The sequence below is a fragment of the Neodiprion fabricii genome, chromosome 2 (genome assembly GCF_021155785.1).
Source record: "Neodiprion fabricii isolate iyNeoFabr1 chromosome 2, iyNeoFabr1.1, whole genome shotgun sequence".
NCBI classification, from domain to species: domain Eukaryota; kingdom Metazoa; phylum Arthropoda; class Insecta; order Hymenoptera; family Diprionidae; genus Neodiprion; species Neodiprion fabricii.
The window spans coordinates 29778938-29796177 of NC_060240.1; positions in this window are offsets into that span (position 1 = coordinate 29778938).

Here is a 17240-nt window from a genome sequence, read left to right on the forward strand (position 1 = left end):
ATACCGTGGATGATCGTTAGCCGAAAGATCCATCGATGGATTTCAATTGCCTGTTCAGTTGATCGCTGTATTATTTATTAGCTGACATCATTTTTACGTAGAAAAATCTCAATCTCATCTTATACTTTCGTTAGTGGCTGTTTAAGATTTGACATAATCTGTGCAACTATTTGTTCGATCTTGTGGAACGCTTGAGCCGAAAAATCGTGGATCGTAAGAAACGAATAATCAATGTTCCGTGAATTTTATTTTTCTTCGAAAATCTTACCCAACAATAAGCAGTCATCGTACATCAGCTTGAAGTTTTCATTAGCGTGCAGGCCTCGCACGTACCACCATTTGTGTAAATTCGCTGCTCAATCGTCACTCGTTTGGTTACGGAGGCACTCGAAGTGTTGATCGATGGTAGACATAATATGCGAGCGTATTCAGAGATTAATAATCGTCGTCTACGTAACCGAGAAGAGAGCTGGGAATTGTCGGGTGAAAGGGCCGAAGTTCGCGGTATTTTTGAACCACATCTCGTTGAATGGCCGGCTTCCTTCCCTCATCTATTGATGATTATCAACACGTTTTAGGGCGTAAAAACATCGCGAGAACAGAGTGTGATAATCGATTGCACCGGGCTGCCATGATGCCGGCATTTCCGCGAAACGATGCGGCGCACCGTAAAGGAGCTACTGTGAAAATCGTTAATTGTTAACCGAAGCCTACGTGTATTCGGTCCGGCCTTTTAATTGAGACGTGACTTCCACTCCGCGAGACTCGGCTCGAATTTCTATCCAGATTTCACGCTACCCAGGATGCTGGATCTTCCTAAGTACTGGAATCACAGCTTCACTATAGGAAGACGACTCGATAAGCTTGCCTCAGAGGGAAGAACTCATCTTTAAAAAAAAAAAAAAGATTTCGACTTTTGTTCACCACGCGTAAAGTAAACCCTTTGGTGTTGTTCAGTAATCAAAGCATATACGGTGTTCGAGTGTTCAGACAAAAGTTGCACGCATACGGCACGAAGTGAAAGCGAGCTTGACAATCTTAATTTTCTTCTCAGATAAATTTTTCGTGAGTTCTCTTTTTCCTTTTTTTTTTTTTGTCAAATTTCCTGCTTCGAGGTTGAAAAATACGTATAGAAAGAATACCAAAGCCACCTCTGGGAGGAAACCTGGGAGGTTGGATGAAGTTTGCGAAAAATTTCAATATACAAAGTGAAACAATTCGAAGGATTTGCGATGAAACATTCTGCTAACCGCGTTACACGCGCGAGTCTGCAAAGTACAGAATATTTTCGTCCGACCGCAATATACGTTGTATTCCTGGAATTTCCAAGTAGCGAACTTCTGATAAAATAAATTTTTCATAACGCAAAGAAAAAGGAAAAAACAAGAAGAGAAGAGAAAAATCAGTAGAAAAAAAACGGCAAACTAAAAACCACGTAATGGTTGTATAATTTTCACGCAGATACTCATGCTTGCGCATTTTGCAAGTAAATATTCGTTAACGTCCGGCTATGCGTTAGATTACGGCTGTTGGACCGTCGCTGTTAAACCTCACACGAGCGGATTGATTGGGCAGGCATCCTCGTGTAGGTGGGCAATAATGGTGGGCCCGCCTTTCAACCTTCCAACCTTTTCGTATTATAACCTTTATCCGCCACTTTGTGCTTCGCCGTAAGACCGTCGTCGCGTCCTCCCGCGGGTATGCAAATTGGGCACGTCTACTGCTCCTCAAATTCTCTCCGCGGGATCTCGCGCCTTTATTTCTTTCTCTTTAACTCCCGACTGCAGCCAACCCACGTCCTCATTCGTTTGTCAACAGCTTGTCCAACCTATTCAGCGTTAAACGAGCACTTTGCAAATTTAATACCCGCGCAATTGCTAACGACGGACAGTTGGTCATCGGGATATGTACGCACGTATGCGTAAAGAGTGCGTTTCTTTTTTTTACCTTTCGTATCCGTTTACCCAGCGGAGGATAATCAAACGGCCTCTACCTGCCGAGAGAAAAAAGAAAAAATATAAGCTTCAGCAATCCGTGATGGCGGAGGGATTAACGAAAGCACGTGCAATGTACCGCGCAAGTTTGTCGTGATGGAAAAAAGCAATTACTCGTTAAAACGGTCGACGATCTCGTCCATCAAATTACTTTGAAAAAAAATTGCGCTGACTGAGAAGGGGTTAATCATCTCAATCCTTTCCTTTGACGGGGACCCGCGCAGTCGCAGCCTTGAGGGTATGTTTCGTCGCTGTCAGCCTCGTACATGCGGAACCCTTTTTAGGCCGGAGTAATACTAGAATTAATTATTCCTTTATGCGTTGGTAATGAATGTACAAACATCCTGGCGAGGAGCGAGGGAGGGAGACAGCGAGAGGTAAACCCTTTCAGTCTCGATTCATTCACGCGAAAGCGGCGGAGGATAGGTCCTGTCAGATAATCGGTTCTCTCTGCCCGTTTATTTTTGTATATTGAAACGGTGCGGCACAACGCGCGGGACCAGCCGATCCCATGAATAGCCTGGGCGTGCCTGCGACATCTGGGTGTTTTTTGGGCACCATTCGGACTCTATGGGACAACATAATGGCTAATGATGGGGTGTTCTACTCGCATTAGCCCCGCGCGACCCTCCTGCAGCAGCTAAACTTGATCCCCGGATCACCGGCGAACCTCATCCTACACGTGGAATTATACTGGCGGCGATATCTTGATCCGATTTCTCTCTTGTACTACATCAATGGAATACTTTTTACCCGCCCCCTCCTCCCCCCCCCACCTGGTGGAGTCTGCGATGAGGACTGAATGCTCGTACGAACATTACCGAACGTTTGAACCTGTTGAATGAAAAAAGGTGACTTGAAAAATTTTTACGAGTGGGGGGATCAACCTTTCGCGAAATTCTCCAGGGTGATCCATTAGGGAAACGCTGTTCATTCTCATTTCAAAGTTACCTACTGGAACTCAATATCATTTTCACAAAAGCTGCGATGACCTTTCAATTTCTTATTCCCACCGTTTCTCAAAACCAACAGATACTAATTAACAATGTAGCGACAGTACTCCCTTTTTGAAAGACACTGTTCATAGCGATGAACTGTTTTTATTCCGTCAACACCAAGAGAAATATAAGTTCGGAGTTAGCGGGCAAAGAAAGCGGGTAGAATGCATTGAAAAGAGTTTCTGAAAATAGGTCCACTTAGGTCGTCAATTCTGCTCGACGAGAGGGCCTTTTCGTTACCGGGTATTCGAATGATTGGCATCCAGTGATCCCGAGATCTTACTTACAGCACTCGGAGAGAAGGTCAAAAGGATTCTTTGAAATGCGCGCCATATTCTTAAACGGTTGTCAGTTGTTATTCCTGCGTCGAAGAGCACGCGTATAATCCAACGGTGCGCGCAGGTAGGTAGGTAGGTAGGTAGGTAGGTACACAGTCCGACATGTGTACGCGCCTTTGTACCTTCAGCTACAGTCACTGCGCCAGGGTGTGCATAAACGTCGTCCCCAGACGCTGTCTTCCTCGTTGTTTACCTGTTGCCAGATTCCGTTGAGGATATTATGTCTGAGCACATTGTGCGAGCCGTATCTCCCCGTATCCATCGTACAAGGTTCTACTGTGCTTGAGTGAGTACTCGTAGGTACCTACCTATATCCGTTTCATTACCGATATTGCTATCCGAGACCTGCTGCCGTCCCGATCGCCGAGTCCGGCTCGAAAAGGCAAGCCTTGTTCGGGATCGTTCAGCCGTGATCAATTTGTTCGGCAAAGTACCCCGAGGATGATCTGCTTTCGAAGATCAGAGCGGCGTGGCCGCCTCGCCTCGCCTCGCCTGTTTGTGTTAGCACAAACGTTTACCGTTTAAGTAGAAAATCTGCTCACGATAAAAGGAGATCCATATCCATATCCATATCCTTCGTTATTGTTTTCTATTGTATCGCGATCAGCCCGGCTATTACAGGCTTACGAGCCATATCTCCCTTTGCACCCGTTTCATTCCGCATTCTAAAGAATCGAGCACCGAGAAGCGATTCTTCATATCCGGTCCTCGACTCGCAACAAATCGGTCCAGGCGCCTTCGACCTGAAACTTACATCTTCGGCCGAAAATCCACGGCTTACCATTAACAGCACGTGGGCTCAAGCGTGCGAAATCCTCTAGCAGCAGATGCGCCGAAGCAGAAGTTTCGGGAGAAATATACCGTGTTCGAAACGCGTTGTTACAAGATCGATTCGAAACTGAGCTGTAAGGTCGTCTTGCTAAATTTCAAAGATTGCCAGGAAAAGTACATCAAGGGGGTTGATTCGTGTTACAATTGAATACATGGAACTGAAAAATTGCACCAAGATCAGAATGACGTCAGAATTACGAGCGACGGGGTTGCGCTTTGAACCTCTTACACAACAAGCACAGGCACAGCGAGTACAAAGATCAAGTCGAGGGAATCAGTTCCCACAATCCTCGGCGCGGGCCACCATCGTCGTGTGGAGTCGTCCTCCATGACCGGGTATTACGACAAAAGGTTTCCTCCCGCAACGGTATTTGAAATAAATAAAATGAGAAAATAAGATAAATGTTCATGGGTGGAGCGGCGAGGCGGTGCCCTGCTCATTGCCACCTCCTGACGTTCGGTCGGCCAACACCATCGCGTGGGCGCTCTGCAGCTCCGCCAAGCCGGGTATTCTTTTCTCTATTCCTCTTCTCGCCTCTCTCCCCTTCTCCCCTTCATTCTCGTCCTCGTCCTCCTCTTCGAGGGTGGAGAACCACGCAGCTCGCTCAGCTCGCACGCCCGGAGGGTCCACCGATTAAAATCTTGCCACCTACGAACACGCCGCCCTTCTTCAGGGTGCCGTGTGGGGATCCAGTATGGCTAATCGGCGATGTTTTACACGCTCCATGCATGATTAGGATCTTAACACCTACGCCTCGCATGCTCGGACCTCAGGGCTCTGATTCCGGCCACTCCAACCGCCTTGCGATTCGGTCGTTCCGATTGTCGCGCCAAGATTCCACGTATCCTTTCCGGTTCTTCGTGTCTGTCGAATGAACAATCGAGTACCGAGTGTAAGAAACATCCGGCTTTCCTGGGTGTTAAAAATATCCGCTCGTCGATCTGTTCCTGCCTCCAAATCTTCCAGTACTACCACTGCGTAAATTACGCGTGTGAAACTCGCTTTACTCGGAACCTAGGATCTTCCACGCACGAGATTGTTCTTCTTACGCGAAGGAAATAAAACTGTCGAGCGATTGATTGAATATCGTCAGTGCATGATCTATGAAGAAGCGGAGGCGGGTCTAATTGGATTCGATGGTCTTGCCAAGTGGGAAAAATAAAAACTGTGGGATCTCGATAGCCGCAGTGAGATCTAATTTCTTGACGATGTATCAATCACTCTACCTCAAAATACGTTTCCCACAGCATGAAACGGGACCTTCCGCATCGGAAACATCGTCCGCTGGGTTCCTCTTCGTACTCTTGAACTCTTTTCAAAGAATTGAACGACTGTTCTTCCGCCCCCTATTTCTTCCCTGCTTTTTTGTAATGAGCTTCAACGAAGTACCTAGCCTCGTTTGTTCGATTCACAAGGTTCTGACTATACGCGTACCTACCTACCTGCAGCCTGCCTGCCTGATTCGCCTGCCGACCAGATTCGCTGCACGGTGGTCCATTTACTCGACTGTCTTTTGCTCGCCGTTGAACTCGGTAAGAAGTTTATCGTATAATCGATCTGCAGCGATAAGTGATCAGTGATCGGTGATCGGTGATCGGTGATCGCGCACAAGGATCTTCGAAGGCATCGAGTTCGAGCGCGTCTTTCCATCTGTCCCCTTCTCAATACCGACGTCCTGTAGCTACAGCCGTAGCTCCCCCGCGTCCAAAGATTGACTCTCCGATCTGAGAGGGACGTCTCAATACAGCCGCATCATTGCATATAATAATCGGACAATACGAGTCGAGATATTATCGCCGCGCATTGTAATGCGTGTATAATAACGCAATTAACACTTCTTTGTTGAGCGGGAATCGTGTTTGGACACAAACGGTCGGTGCCCGAGCGCCTTTTATCGGTCCTTTGACATTATTCGAGATTTTACGTTATAAAGGAATTCGCTTCGAGCAACAATTTTCGATCACGACTCATCGATCCGATCGAACATTACTGGTGCACGGTTGTTAGAGTCTCTTATCGCTAGTTACCACGGAAGAGTTATTTCTTCATCTGTGATTCTTTTTCTTTTTCTCTGCCTGTTTCCCACTGATTAAAAATGTTAAATAATACGCAAAGTACGAATATACATAAATCTGGCATGAATTAACGACAAATTATATTTACGGCGGGGACGATCGGCGTTCTATGTTCCCTTTTAATAATTTGACTAAACTACGTTGTTAATGAATTTGAGCCTAATGAATTCTTGGTCAAAATTAAGCCTAATATAGAGCCTAGCTTTGTCGTAAACACTCATTTGGGCTTGATAGTTTTCATTGCTGGGTCCGCTTCGTTACCGATATTACGCGATTTCGTAATTCATTTATTTTTCAGCCTGCGGGCCATTTCACTAATTTATCACGTCAGGCTCGATCGTTTCTTTTTCGTTTTCTCTTCTCTCCGTTTTTGGTTTCATTACTTCTCATCACAAGTTACATCTACATCCGTCGACTCGCTGAAAAATTGCCTCGAGTATAAATTGCTTTGCCCAATGATGAACACCTATCACGTCTCGGCAGATTTTGATTAATTTAACAAGCACCAAAAAATTGTTTAACCCATCGAACACATGCCAGGGAAGCGTGGTGTGCAACATATTGCGCTGTGCGAAAATCAGTTGCCAGATCGGTGTGGATGTGTATACGTACGGTAGAAGAAGAATGGAGTATAAAATGCTTTAGCGACTCATGCAGGGCCACCTATAATGTGAAGTAAGATGTATCTTTTTGTTTCGCCCTGTGGGAACCAATTTTCGTATACTTCAGGGAGATAAAGGATTTCATGAATGAAACTGATCCTCTCCGGGCTTCTTTTTCCCCTTAAATTCTTTTTTTTTTTCTTCTTTGCTTTTTTTCAAAAGAAGCGCCTGCTCCCTCGGTATAACAACTTTAACAACTTTACCGCTTTCGATCCTTCATATAATCGCGGTGAATAGAGACGTACCGTTTTTACTGTTTTTTTTCATTTTCACCCGGCACAAGGCATTATTTCGTTATGGAGTAGTCAGTCTCCAGTCAGTCGTCAATGATACGCTCCATTTTCCATACCCCTCGCGCCGTCAAATCCGATCTCACGTTATTATAGCGATGAACAAACCAAAATCTACCGTGTTATAATAGACTTGGGGACATTGCACTGAAAATAGACGATTTTATCATTTTTATTCAATTTGTATTCAATGAGTTCGCTTACAATTATAAGTACATAATTTTTTCTGCTTTACAGTAAATTTTGTTGAACAAGTTTCGAATACTGTTATCAAGATCCGCCAAGACTGTTTCGTTTCTAAACTCTTCTGCTGACGCGCTACAGGTCTCTCAAAATTTTGAAACACCCTGCAAAACTCGGAAAAAATCTGCTCATTAACTGGTAACAGAGGTAATTTTTTTTTTTTTTGTAGTCAAGAACATACGATCTACGTGAAAGTTTCACCACAATTATGTTTGTAAAGTTTTCTCATACACAGCTTATTTTGATAATTGCTAGTTAATTTAGCAAAAGCTGCAGTGCTAACCCAATTTCGAATACCAGCCTAGGATCGGAAAAAAAATATAGTTTTTACAAAGATCTTGGAGAAATTCCTTGCTACGGACAAGATAGCATCGAATAAAACTTGTAAATATAAATTATCTTAAGTACAGTTAATTATACTTCACTACGAATCTCGGATCGTCACAGAGTTCTGCGCTTTGTCCGATAAGACTGTGAGGGTCCTTTCCTACGACAATTAGAGAGCAAGCCATCCAAAGTCCGAGATTCCTTGCCGCAGGAATGCCCCTCATACTCAGACCGTGTCGTGATTATACCAAATTGGTGCAATAAAAATGATGAAAATATATCTTTTTAAAATCCGAGAGTTCTCGACAGGAACCCCTTCTTTCCAGTGCTTTAGTGGGTGTGTCCGGCGTCGACTGCTGAGCGGAAATTTTCGCGTCGAGGTTCTCTAATTTACTATTAAAAAAGGAGGAGGCTCGAGGATCCGACTGCAGGAGATGACGGGCACGACATCGTCGGAGACTGGTCGGTGCGGTATATCAGGCACAAATATTGCCGGATTCCGTAGCGTCCCCCGTCGGGCATCTCACCGTAATTAACAATCTGTTTTGTATTCGGCTCACCTTGGCGCGACGTGTGCGGTCCGTGACGTCATAATTTGGGCCTCTTCTTCGCCCGGCTGCAGGGACCCGCCCCCTTAATACAGAGCCCGACACCTCGGCTCGGCTCGCACCTTTCGTTGCCCTTCCTCGATGACGGGGAGGTGCCTGCGACACCGAGGAGGAATTACCCTCCTCGAGGCTAAGGGGATGCAGAGCAGCCTCGGGACTTCTCCGGGTCCCGCATGCGTGCCGTGACGTTGGCGTGAACGGTGAGCTCTGCCGAGGCTCGTTCCGTGTCCAGGAGGTATTACATGCGCCTCGACGCGGCCGCGTGCAGCAGGGTGAAGGTGAAGAGAGAAAAGGCGCTGCCCGGGTAGGTCAGCGGGATAATAGCCTGGGCCGGACTTCACACGAAGCCGCTCGAAACCGCGGAGGTCCGCCACGAGGAGGAACGCGGGCACTCGAAGAGGCGAGCCGGAGATGATACAGACCTCAAACCTCCTCGGATTAATCCGGCCTCCGCTCCGCGGCTTTTGCCGCGACCTCGAAAGAAGCCAAAGTATTCACGATACCGTGCCAATTGGCGCTGCGGGAATATATTATGTGCCCAATTACACGTGTCCAGCCACCCCGGGGCCAATTTCCGATCTTTTTCCCAAATCCTACACGTGTGTAAATAAAGCCGATATACCTATCCACCTACCCACTCCTCGAGCGGATAATACCCTCTTCGGCGGACCCGCTATCTCCGCATGCTTGCACAGCTCGTGACGCGCCCGTGTGCGTGCCCGAGTCGGGGGTGAAGGGAGGGGGGAGGCTGGACCCAGTGGGTCCGTTCAGGCTTTGTATGGGCCGCTGTCAGGCCGCAGGGGCCTTATTTCAGAACCGTGTCGAATCAGGCACGACAATTGCCCTAATATCCACACGAATGGTGGGGCCCCAGTGCCGCTCAAAGGGACGAGATGAGTTACAGAGATCAGTTCTTGTATATATAGTATCATATGGCGCGGCGTGTGGCTTGGTAAAATAAAATCGCGGGGACTTCTCTGTGTGCAGTCGGCGTGTTTGTGTTCGACGGGGGGATGAGCGAGCACCATTAGTTTCAAACTTTTAACGCTGCTCGGGGAATAAGAATCCGGGAAAAAATCGTTTAGGAAAGTAATAGAAACTAGCCGGGTTTCGTTTACCGAACCATTTCGGCACAAAAGCTCGGGGACGATTGGTCATTACGATCTGTTTGCGGCGCTCCACGATTGTTTGCACTTTTTTTCAACCCCTCTTCCTTATGCGCAAGCATATATTGTACCTAATACCCCCGACCTTGCCGTGTACCTGTATAATTCAACCCCGAAGAATATCCTTCCTAATACGATAGTAAATCAAGCGGGTTTTATTACGGGAAACTCAAGTTTTCATCCTTGAAATACGAATTTTCCGGAAGGCGAAGATGCATTCGAATTTTTCTCCTTCGACCATTTTTTTCCCCCCGTATTTTTTTCTTCGGTTTTCGTTTCGAGCCACCCCCTTCCGCTCAACGTTTTCACGGTACGGGTGGATTTCGGAGATTTTCTGGGTTTCCCAGTTTTCCCGAGACGCTGATAAATGGATTAAGAAACTTGAGGTTGTTCCGTCGTAAAAATAACATCCTACTTTTTATTGCGGTGATTCAACGTACACGGCGTAGCCTGCACGTCGACGGCTACGAGCAGGCAGAGGATAAGAGGAACTGCTTGAAAACCAACTCGGCTCCGGCTCGTCGAGCTAATATTTACATACATATTTCCAGGGTCTCTCGTTTTCCGGACTGATCACTTAGTTTCACCTGACAAACAGAGATTAACAAACTACGGTGCAAGGTGCACCGCAAATATTATACACTTTTACACTGTAATCGGATTTACTACCACGTCAGCTATTATATTTCGCGTAGCAATTCTTCACCCTCATTATCTGTTAAACCGGTATACAAACATTCGGCCGTTGCGTAGTTTTTCTCCGTGGTACCTGCCAGCCGATTTTGTCGACTTTAAAACCGAAAGATCGTGAACTCGTGTTTGGCGGTTCACTCGGCTGCATTCCGAAGGAGAACTTCCAAATAAATACGTACGATATAAAATTAAACACTAGCGCTAAACCGTACGACAATCTTGCTAATTACGCGTGTTCTGAAATGCGATTTAATGGGACTGATTTTCGTAATAAAAAGATGCAAACGACGGAGAATGAAAGGGCATCTCCGGGGGAATTCGGTCCGTTAAGAAGAAGGTTCGCCTTTGCATATAAGAAGGCCCGGTTGAACGTTGCGGCGGGTTCATCGTTTTTAAGCGTTTGCCCAGGTTGTTGCAAATTGCATCGCGGGTTTCGCGTCTCGGTTCTCGCTCTGCTTCTTCACGGGTCCAGATTTCGTCGGTGTTATAATTTGAGGCCGTTTCAGGGAGGTCCAGCCCGAGGGCCGGGCGCCAAGAAGTTCAAATGAAGTCATCAGCTAGGTTGGGGAGGCTCGCCTGTTATTACGACCTGGTACCGCGTCACCGTCGCTCACTCGAGAGAGAGAGAGAGAGAGATGGGAGCATCCTCTCCAAAGTTCGGTTCGCGCCCCCCTCCTCCGGCCCGCCAAAAACTCCCGTGGATCGTCGGCGGGATGGAAGAGGGGGAGTTTATACCAAGCGAGAGTTTTTGTGTCAATTTAATTAATATGACCTCTTCGACTTCCCCGCAACGGGGGATGAAGGAATAGTAACTGGCCGGAGGCTGAGAGTAGCGGTAAGTGAGCTCCCCGTATCTCCTGAAAGATCTTCAGGATGCTAGGACCTCGGTGGATAAATTCCTAAGCCGAGGTCCTTCTTCCGTGGGCAAAGTATATTCCCAGGCGCCAACAATTTAGAACAATACCAGGGTAGAGATGGAAGCTCCGGAGTTAACCGTCATTTTGACATTAGGCTAACCCTATAATTTACTCCCGAGAACCCTCACTCCTCTAAATTCCATTATATATACGATTCATTTAAGGACAGGAGTCGCAGCGTGAATTGTAAATTCTACAACAGCTTTTCGTCTCACCTTTTTCCCGTCGTTTGTTTTTTTTTTCCTTGTCTTCCTTTTGTCGCGGCATTACGTTTGCTCTTTTTCGATGAAGGTTGAAACTTGCGTGCAAAATTTTCAATCTGTCTGAAAATATCCTTATACATCTCGATCAGAGGATGGAATATATTTATGGACCGTTATATGCCAGTATCCTACGAGAGACAATAGATCCTTGCTACTTCTTTGTCAAGCTGATGTCACGCTGAGATTTCTCAGGTTTTTTTCTTTTATCCTCGGAGCTCCTTCCTTCTCCGCCTGCTCCTTGACTCTCCTTTACTTTCGTTTTCTCTCGTTTTTGTTCCCTTTTCCGATTCCCTTCACCGAATAATTCGGCCCCGCGCAGAAACTCGTACGCTGCAGCGCTGTTTGATCCAGGCTGACTTGACCGTCTGCGACGCGACCTTGCAAGCTCGGTGCTGCAAAAACCATCGGCTCTATTCTTCCCGGGCTTTGTATGCCAGACTGCAGTTTGTCAGGTCAAGGATGCCCATCGATTCAACCGTCGATCCACATTCCGTGAATACAGAATCTGCGCGTAAAATATCGCGTTAAATCACTTTTACATTCGTATAATTTCCGTAGACGGATAAAAATTTCATCGCGATGTGCAAAGTCTTGAATCGGTTGCTCACCTTGAATCTCGCCCGTTTCACACTTTCAATGCGGATTCATAGTGTTGGTCTTAAATGGTCCGAGTAAGAATCTATCGCCACTGTTAGGCGGGTGGATTGTTGACTAAGTGCAGCCTTAGCTGGGTGCCAGGTTGACAGGCACAAGGAATAGGGCAATTCGCCTAACAACAGGTACGCACAGAGTGGCTAGAAGCGGGACTGCGCTCCAGATCGGTGCGGAGCAACTAAATATCACTCAGTAGTGCAATTACACGGTACCTAGTTGGTCCCCATATCACGGTGTTCGCCAACTTTTCACGATGGTAATTACGCATTTGACTGCTCGTAAATTTGAAGTCCTCTAACGTATATGGCGCTGGGTGACACACCGCTTAAGTTGCCGAGGCTCGAGCCTCGCCTGCGATAAGAGAGAAGCGGCGATGGTGGGAAGAAGGGAGTGAGCGAGGAAGAGGCTGGATAGAGCAGCTTGTGCAGCTTATTGTTAACTCGGCTTGGGCGCATATCGCGATATATGCTTTGTCTTGTACTCTTCTACGCGGCCGGTAAGGATCGTGCTTTCTATTCCTATTTCGGAACGATCACTGAGCCAGTCTAGGCCTCGGCTCCGAGTAAGTCGCGAGGACTGTTGACCCTCGGGTCAATCGGCCGTGTCACCAGCCACGAGGACATGTTACCGCCGATTTTATTGCCGATGAACCCGAGAGCCGTTCAAAAGCTCTGCAGTCGTCGATTGAGATAAATCGATACGCGACTACGGATTTATGCGTACACGTATCTTTATAACGCGTTTGAGAATTCTGTACGAGTCGCAGTTTTTCGATCGATCTCTGCTAATCGTGAAGTACGTGTGACAAATTCGTTAGTTATTTGGGTGATTTGCACTCAATTGCGCGACAGAAAATTGCAAAGGTATAGTTATGATGTAAAACTCCGTTCTTACAGATCAATTGAAAATTTAGTGATTCCGAGGAAGTGGTATACGTTGATCGACGAACACAGGTATATAAGAAAGCAGTATTTGCAATGCTGTATAATTTCATCTAGGGAAAAGATAAAAACTTAGTAACAAAAAAAAAAACAGAAATCCAACTTTATCTCTAGATGTTGTAAAATTCGAAGAGGAGAGTTCTGAGGTTTCATTGCTACTTCATATTTTTGTAAAAAACGATGATAACGGCTTTGAACAAAAAGCGAACCGTAATGTGGATAGCGCGATGCGTCAATCCGTGTAGTGAAGCTTTATTAAATTCATTGGCCGGGGTTACAGGGTGGCGGCGTGTCCCGGGAGGGATATTCAATTAGGTACTGGCGTAGGGGGTGGATATCCCCTGCGCACTCCAGGGTTATTAAATTCTCAGGTGGATAAGCCGTGCAAGCGAGGTTCCCCGTGGCCGATCCGGACGGAGAGAGAGAGAGAGAGAGAGAGAGAGAGAGTAATAGTGGGACGGAGATGAAACTGGGGAGAAGGAGAGGAAGACCGAGAGGTAGAGGACCCGCTAGACGCTGCGGGTGGAGTAGAGGCTGCATTCTCTGGTAATTAGTCTCACCCATAAATTAGCCACCATTCCGCGTCTGTGTTGGTCGAGTTGGTAACACTGCAGCACTTATACCGCAGCTCGAGGACCATTGTGCTCCCCGAGGAGACTCACGGGAACAGCTCACCTGTACGGAGGCAACCTGGCGACCCGCACCTGGTGCACTGCCCCGGGACTCGCGAGTGTGCGCATTATACGCAGTTCCCGTGCACGTCGGCCGACGTCCCGCGTGTCTGCGTCGCGCGTTTTCGTATACCTATATTACGTCTCCTTTATTTTTGTTACGCGCATCAGTAACCCCGCGCGTTGGTATTAAGACCGATTACACCGTGAGAAGTTAAGCCTCCGCATAAATATATTTATGTATATCCCGTACGCGTTGCTGCATCGCCTCCGTGCCTACTATACGTAGGTACCTACCTCTACATCCCTGCGTGCTCAGGCGTGTCACATGTATGTAATATATGTTCGGCGTGCGGGGGAATTCGTACGATCGTCTCTCATTCAAATTGCGATGTGTGGATGTATGCTGCAACAGTGTCTGGCGTTGGCGCAAATCGCCTCGAGCTTTCCGAGGGGTACCGAGGTGAAGTTGTCCGTCCTGTTGCTGTATCCTCTGACCGCAACAGTGTTGCACTTTCTAGATCACAGGGAAATTTCAGTCGGAGCTCGCATTTTCGAAATCGTGTGTAGGTACCTTTGGATACGCTAGAGCTGAAAGAATCCACCCCAAGCTTGATACTGGCAGAATTTCAACCATCCTGTTTGTGAAAACTGGGTGGAAAGAATTTTTTTTTTTTTTCTGTTTCTATTCTCAAATATTGTATTTCGTTTATTTTCAGACACTAAACGAAGTGTTACCCCTGCAACAGTGAGAAGATTATCGACCGAATTGAGCGTACCTGCTTGACTTTTTTTTCCAGTGCACCGCACGACGTAGAATTAAAACGTGAGTGAATTCATAATTGATCGAACCTATACTTTCGTCCATCCGTATCACATTCGGAGATCGGAATCTAAGTAGAAAATCTATGATCCAGAGATAAATATATTGTGTAATAATAAGTAAGGTTATGTATTAGAGTAAAGGAAAAATATGTCCAAGTAAAAGGGACCGAAGCATGGCTAGAGGGCGCACTACTCCGAGTCTGTGGGAACGGAGGACGTTTCCTATCCTCCCTCCCTCCCTCCCCCCCCCCCCACTCTCCCAATCCTCTCTCGCTTCTCCTCGCTGTAGGTCCCGATGAGGACCTGTTCTGGCCCACTAGGCCCGGCGAACGCCAAAGAAAGGGCATCGCCTCGCCTCGCCTCGTCTGGTATCGCCTCGACTTGGCGTGGCTCGCATGCGTGTATATATGTATATAGAAGGAGGACCCCGCTGCTAAATGAGCTGTAATAGGGACCCCCGCTGACCCCTCGGGCCGTGGGCCCCGCCGCCACTCATTCTGGGCCCCCGGGGCATGATAGGGGTATTCAAAATCTCCCGCTCGCTCGAGCGACGTGAGCCGAGCGATGAGATTAAGAGATGGTCCGGCCGTACGCGCTACACGAGAGACAATTTAGTCAATTAAATAATTAATATATCAATTAACCCAACGGAATGCCGTCTCTCTCTCGGTACAAGCCTCGAACGCGGCCTCGACTATTAACAAGCTGCAATGATAAGTTGGATTCCTCCTCTTTTCCCTCTTCTTACTCGAAGCCGTGCAGGTAGAAGATGAAGAAGCACCAGTCATATCACGTCGTTTTGATTTTCACCTCGCCGAAGGGTCGTTAAATTTTTCTCTCATCTCGTGCTTCTTTTTTCTTTCATTCTTTCATTCGTTCCTTCTTTTTTAAACTTCTTTTCCCAGTTCGTGTATCATATTATACGTATACCTGCCTTCCGCCCATTGCGGTTGAAAAATTTCCTTACTGCACGAGTCCTTTTCTTGCACCTCGTCAGGCACGACGAATGTGCCGCCGGAATTTGACGCTAGAGCGTAAAGAAGCTTGTACGTTGTAATTTTTTGGTGTAGTTAAGTATAAGAGAGAATTAGTATCGGTTTAATTAGAGGCAGTTAATTGTCCGGTATAGCTTAACCGCGGGGAATGAAATACCCGCTCCGAATCGCATTCCTCGGTGTCGTAAAATTGAGCTAATTGCATCGGCGTCCCCCCGCCGAAGCTAACAAGCCTCACCGTCAACCTGCGATCCAAAAATGAGAGAGAGAGAGAGAGCGAGAGTGAACAGAGAGTGGGGGGAGACTGAGAGGGCCGAGGAACGGAAAATAAGAGGAAGAAGCATAACAAACAATGTGAAACACTTGCGGCGGGGTGACGCGAGTTGTCACCCTTCGGTGGTCACGTGGTGCTGCATAACGGGGGTGTGGGCACCTCTACATATAGTGCCTACCTGGGTGCCCCGCGTGCATCTCTCGACGGCGCGGCGTTCCGGGTGAGTCGTGGCGATGCGGTATTCACGGCTTTGTCGTGTCGGCACAGATGAAAGAACGGTTCAAGCCACACGCCGCACGGCAAGCTTTTTCAATAGCCCACTACGCCGCGGCGAGAGAGCGAGAGAGAGAAAGAGAGGGAGAGAGAGAGAGAGAGGAACGCCTGGGTTCGACGGAAGAGAAGCAAAGCTCTACGGAAACCGTACGCCGAGATGCGGAGAGGCCCGAACGCGGGATGCTGCGAGCGCGCGAGTGGGCTACTGAGTGCCCCTCCAACAAAGGCTGACAATGGGACTTACTCGCCCATTATTGAGCCCTTACTTACACATCCAGGGGCGCATCACCTCTTGGCGTTTCGGATAATGTTGAAAAAAAGCAAACGACACGAAGAAAATAAATTGGGCGACCGGCCTGGAGAAGAGCTGCAGGCCTCCGTGTCGACCGTGGTAGACGCTGCACTCGACCCGGTATTTAAATACCTACCTTATAGCTGTTCTCAAACATTCAATACATTTTTTTTACTCCCTACTACCGGAAACACGTCGGGTCCGTTATGTGATCGATTATTCATTCGCCGTTTCTTACGCTGTGTTATTTACTTTCCTGAGAGGCATTGCTTGCTATTCATGTAGATGCCTCGGATACACTTGTTTCATTTCAGTAAGCTTAATTAAAAGTATTCAAAATCATTTCTTCGGGCCTTCCTAGTTCCACGACGAGAGATGAAACCTTCAGGGTATCGCGAAAATCTACGCTGATTGCTGAATTCAATTGTACTGACTGTAACGAGACACTATCGAGTGATGATCACGGCTGCGTTGCAGCCCAATTGACAGCGGGTAACGTCCTTGAAACGTCGGTGTAAAAGGAGAAACTATGCGATAAGAAAAGAAGAGTTTCCTTACTGAAAACTTTATCGTTGGGTTTATTTTTTGCGTAAAAATATCGTTGTTCCTTTGTATACGTTCTTCTTATCGCAACTTTCTCAACGAATCAGAGTGCTGACCAAACGTCTGCGTATGTTTTAAAGATCGAGTGGGTTGAAATTAGAATCTCCGGCAGCACAGGTATATTAGTCGAGAATGTGAAAAGTGTTACAACTGAGTCCGAAAGTGATTTTCAGTTTTAGGGATCCTGAAGAGTTCACAGCTTCCCAGGATGCGGGGAAACGTCTCCGTTACAAAATACCAAAGCCTCCGAGCCGAACTGGATAAGATGAAGGTGGTATGGCAGTTTAGATAAGAGGCGCGGCCCAC